A 5727-nucleotide genomic window follows, 5' to 3' on the forward strand; every position below is an offset into this window, starting at 1 on the left:
AAATGTGTATGCACAGTGGAACTAATACTAATGTAGAGGAAGAGTGAGAGCTGGTAGAGGAGTTCATGGCAGTTCAAACATTTTTCTGCAATTTTCTTTCGTTTACTGTTTTTTTTTGTGAGCATATTTTTGTTCACTCTGATGTAAATATATCTGTTGTGCATATGTTGCACTATAGCCTGGGTTTTTTAAATTTTATTCACGCTTCTAGGCAGCTTGGATTCCATGGACTTCGATCTGTTTCGACCTCACTCTGACCGTCACTACGGTCTAAAAAAGGAATGATCTCCTTCGTTCTGCCTATCACCGAGACCATATGTCAACAAAGTCATGCCCATGACCTCCGGAAGCAGAACGACTCGAGCTTGTAAATAGCGGAGATTGCTGCCCGGTTCAGTCTCTCACCTTGATCGCCTCATCTGAGACCTGTGAGACGTGAGTACGTATTTTCACTGCTTTCTTGCTTGACTGTGTTTGTTAGTCTGCATGTGGCTGTAACCTGTGTTTTTTTTTCAGGAAATCTTCGTTTAACTTTGTTTAACTTTGTTTAACTTGTTGACGTCTTTCCTGAGTTCACCCCATACCGCACGGCGGAGGGGCTAGTGTGAGCCTGCTGCCTGCGTTCACGCACTGCTGCGGGCCACCGTTTTGGTGTTATTTTCCCTTTTGTGTGTGCCAGGTTTCCGGGTTGTTGTTTGTTAACTACTGTGTACCTTATCTGGCTGTTCACGGCTAGTTGGGCTTGGTGTGAGTCTGCTGGGTGCGTTCGCGCACCGGCGTGGGCCACCATTATTATTTCTGTTTACTGCTCTGGCAGCCGGAACCTGTGTGGGCCTGATCAGCGCGTATGTGCTCGGCCGCTTAGGCGCTAATGTTACTGGGTGCTTCTTGTTAGCTTTGTTGTTGTGTGCTAGGCTACTTGCAAAGGTAAGTTTAGCTGTTTGTGCCTGCTAGGTGCAGTCTTGCACGAGGTGCGGGCTGCTGTGTGTCTCTTTGCCAGTTGTCCACTAGTGTACGTCGGCGGGTGCGTTCACGCACTGGTGACCGCCTTCTTTGTACATCTGTTTTATACCCCGTCGCCGCTGTCCGCAGCTAGCTGGGCCAGTGTGAGCCTGCTGCGTGTCCCGCGCTGCTTCCAGGCCACCCGCGGCACGGGTATTACACCACTGGTGTATCTCTTTTACGGGCTGCTGCTTGCAGACCCAGTGCGTTGAACGGCCAAGGTAAGTGCCTTATTGTATTGTATTGTATTGTATTGCATTGTGTTTTTCTGTGGTAGGCTATGGCGGCACACTACTGCAGAGTCTACAGGGCCACGATGGTCCCCAATGACGGGCATAGAGAGTGTCCTGCTTGCCTTGGGGCCGCCCACCTCCTGGAGGATGTCGACAGCCCCTGCAGCGCAGCCTGTGACCTTCCTAGACCTCAGGCCCTTGAACCAGTACCTCAAGGTGCTGCTATTCAAAATGGTCCACACTGGAATAGTGATTCGGTCCATCCAGGAAGGGGAGTGGTCTACATCTCTGGATCTAAAAGACGCGTACTTCCACGTCTCTATCTGCCCAGCACACAGGTCCTTCCTCCGCTTCGCCTTCCAAGGCAGGGTGTTCCAGTTTCAGGTCCTCCCATTTGGCCTTTCACTGGCCCCCAGAATTTTTACACGCGTGGTGGCAGCCGCGCTAGCCCCCCTCCAGGTCCAGGGCCTAAAGATCCTACCGTACCTGGACGACTGGCTAATTTGTGCCCCATCTCAGGTGCAGGTGGTGCACGACACCGAAGCAATTCTGACCCATATCCAGGCCCTGGGTTTCACGGTCAACTGGAAAAAAAGCAATTTGCAGCCCCGCCAGCAGGCGGATTTCCTTGGTGTCCTCCTCAACTCGGTCAGCATGACGGCGTATCTCACTCCACGGAGGGCAGACAGCTTGACCGAGGCTCTGACAGGCTTTCGGCTGGGCAGACTGGTCACCGCCCACAAAGTCCAGAGGCTCGTGGGCTTAATAGCCACGGCAGCTGCGGTACTGCCATTGGGCCTGCTGAAGGCAGGCCCCCTGCAGTGTTGGTTCAATGCCTTTCAGCTCCACCCGAGAGACGACAGGCATGTGAAGTTGCGGGTGTCTCCTGCTTGCATCCGAGCCCAAGGCCCTTGGAGGGACAGGAGGTTCTTGCACCAGGGTGTTCCACTGGGGGGCCTTCCTCACAAGAGGCAAGTCATCTCGACAGACGCTTCTCTGACAGGCTGGGGAGCTGTCTGGGAAGGGCTGTCAGCGAGGGGTGTGGCCTCCCTCCTGGACGCCAGAGCACATCAACGCCCTCGAGCTGAAGGCCATCCATCTCGCCCTGCAGAGGTTCCTGCCAGGGTTGCGAAGCCAACATGTTCTGGTGAGGACAGACAGCACCTCGGCGGTGTATCATGTCAATCACCAAGGCGGCACAAGGTCCAGGCGGTGCCTGGAGACATTCTCTCCAGGACCGGGCCACTCCCGGGGGAATGGAGATTGAACCCAGAGGTGGTCAGCCAGGTCTGGGCTCAGTATGGGACTGCACAAGTGGGCCTGTTTGCGTCGGCGGAAACGACTCACTGCCCAGAGTGGTACTCTCTCGTTGGACAGGGAGGCAGTTTGGGCCTGGATGCTCTGTCACAAGACTGGCCGACAGGCTTGTTGTACGCTTTTCCTCCATCCCCTCTTGTACCTCAGGTCCTGTGGAGGATCAGGGAGGGCCAACACACAGTTCTGCTGGTTGCTCCACGGTGGCCGGCGAAGCCTTGGTTCCCAGACCTTCTCAGGCTCCTGCAGGATCAGCCATGGCAGTTACCCTGCTGGGCGGATCTTCTGTCCCAAGCAGACGGGCAGATCTGGCATCCGAACCCAGGTGCCCTGCGCCTGTGGGTTTGGCCCCTGCAGAGTCCGTCATTGAACATCTAGCTGAGTCTGTGCTAGAGACTCTGAACAATGCCAGGGCTCCTTCTACTAGAGCTTGCTATGCACTCAGGTGGAGGATCTTTTCGGATTGGTGTGCCAGCTTGGGTCTTGAGCCAGCGGTTGCCCTGTGCCACAAGTTTTGCGCTTCTTGTAGTCCTATTTGGATCAAGGCAAGGCGGTCAGTACTGTGAAGGTTTATGCCTCGGCCATTTCAGCCTTTCACCAGGGTGCGGATAACAGACCCTTGGGTAGGCATCCACTGATTGGTCAGTTTTTTAAAAGGGGCCCGCCCGGTTCGCCCAGTGCGCACGGGCACCGAACTGGGATTTGCCCACTGTTTTAAGGTCACTTACTGAAGGCCCGTATGAGCCCATTTTAGATGCAGATCTGCGATCTTTGTCTCTTAAAACTTGCTTTCTCCTGGCTCTTTGTTCAGCCAAGCGCGTCGGGGAGCTGTGCGCCCTCTCCGTCAGCGAAGACTGCCTAAGGTGGCAGGCAGGGGGCACTGGCGTGTCACTTTGGCCTAATCCAGCCTTCCTGCCTAAGGTTCTAAATCAGCAGTCTATCAACCAGGTTCTGGAGCTGACCCAATTCCAGCCGTCTGCTGCCTCACAGGCAGAGCGTCAGGGCTTTGAGAGCTTATCTGGCCCGTACACAGTCGTTGAGGAGGGAACACACTCAACTTTTTGTTATATATAGATATATGAGGTATTTTGCAGTTTTGGGTGTGTGGTTTTGTGAATTGTGTGTGAATTTTGATAAAACCAGTCTAGTTTGCAAAATTGTGTTTTAGCAATTGGAAAAAAAAACCTGTAATGTAATACCGCGCCACACCACGTTATACACCAGGCCTGGTCAGCACACAGATGAGGAAGTTCACAGTGCATGGATTTGCTTTATACAGCTCTGGGAAAACAAAGAGACCACTGCACATCTTTCTGATGTCCTCCTATGTTTGCTGAGTGACTGAGTTGACAGTCATATTTAAATTTCATAGTTTTGAATATGACCATCAACTCATTTCAATTTCAGTCGGCAGCTGTAGGATTGTAGGGGACCTGGTGACTTTCTCAAAGTAAACGGTAACACTAAAACAAGAGGCTACATAAGTAAGTAAGTATAAGTATATACACTCTTTTGATCCCGTGAGGGAAATTTGGTCTCTGCATTTATTCCAATCCGTGAATTAGTGAAACACACACTAATCCCGGCTCAGTGAGCTGCCTGCAACAACAGTGGCGCTCGGGGAACAGTGAGGGGTTAGGTGCCTTGCTCAAGGACACTTCTGCTGTGCCTACTGGTCGGAGTTTGAACCGGCAACCCTCCGGTGACAAGTCCGAAGTGCTAACCAGTAGGCCACGGCTGCCCCACCCACATTAAGGTTCTAGAGGAAAAGATCAGGCAGTGTGACGAGAGACTTGTCCCAATAGGCGGCATTGGACCATTAAACCACACAATGATCTAAAACATACAGCCAAACAAGACAAGAAATGGTTAACAGAGAACAATATCAAGATTTTAGAGTGGCCCAGCCATAGTCCAGACCTCACTCTTTCAAAAAAGTGAACACAAGGCCAGAGTGATGGCAAATAATCGTTCCTGCCTCAAAACCCAGATTGCTGCTAAAAAGGTGTGGTCTAGAATCATTTTGGATTGGTAGGTATTATATGAATCAATTTGAGAGCTGTGATGGCAAATAAAGATGTTTCTAGTGATTGTTTAAAAAGGGTATGAATAATTTTGGACATGCCATTTTTCATAAAAATGTAAAAAAAATGATAAAAATGCTTCTTTTTTGATTCCATGTTTCTACCACATTATCTACCTTTTGGGATGTGACAGTGTCATGTTCAGTCAGAACAAACATATTGGTCAAGAGAAAATCAACATCAAATTAATATTTGCCAGGGGTATGAATAATTTTGTTCTTAAGTGTAGTTCCCCAAGGAACACGAGCCCCATAGAAATGGTTAGTCTATTCCTGTTTGGGACAGGGGAAAGTGTGATTTGAGCAGAGGAAGCTATTGTCACAATACAAAATGATTGTCTGTATTGCAATGTAGTTATTATTTAATTATAGGCAAATACTAATGTTATTATTAGTAGTCGTCCTGAAATGTATGCTGAACTATATTTCAATGTGTCTGTGATAGATAGAATATCTGCAGGTTGTACAGTATACGGAGTGTTGGATTTGAGAATTTAGAATTTGTGCTATAGAATTAAGAAACCTCTGGGTTTATTTTTGTTTGTTTTTGTGCAAAAGTAATTTTTGTTGGCAGTGTGTGCCAGATCACATATTTTTTATAGCACTCTGAATAAATCTGCACTTTTTTTTCGCCACAATCCACATTTGCTGTTTGCTGTGTCTTCACCCCATCACCACCCAACCTCAGTGTGTCCTTGTCGCCACCATCCTGTGTGGACATGGGCTGCCACATAGATATTAGAAAGCTAGATACCACATTGGGCTCCCGAACGTACATAAATAGCGACGCCATCTTGGTGGGGGCAGCACGTTTACTGTCTATGGAGGAGTGACAGCAACACTTGCCGCAATCAGAGATACCTGTTTGATTTCCAGTCAGAGTCACGTGTTTCTCCATTGGCCTCCAGTTATTGTTGCCCCCACCAACATGGCGGCCGCGTTTACGATGCCACCTAATAGAACTCGACAGTCAATATGGTATCTAGCTTTCTAATATCTATGGGCTGCCAGGCCCATTCTGCCCAACAACCGAGAGCATGAGCTGTACTTTCACTGTTCAACACTAGAGGGCAGTATCATCATCCTGGTTTCATT

Source organism: Alosa alosa, chromosome 17, assembly GCF_017589495.1.
Source record: "Alosa alosa isolate M-15738 ecotype Scorff River chromosome 17, AALO_Geno_1.1, whole genome shotgun sequence".
Lineage (NCBI taxonomy): Eukaryota > Metazoa > Chordata > Actinopteri > Clupeiformes > Clupeidae > Alosa > Alosa alosa.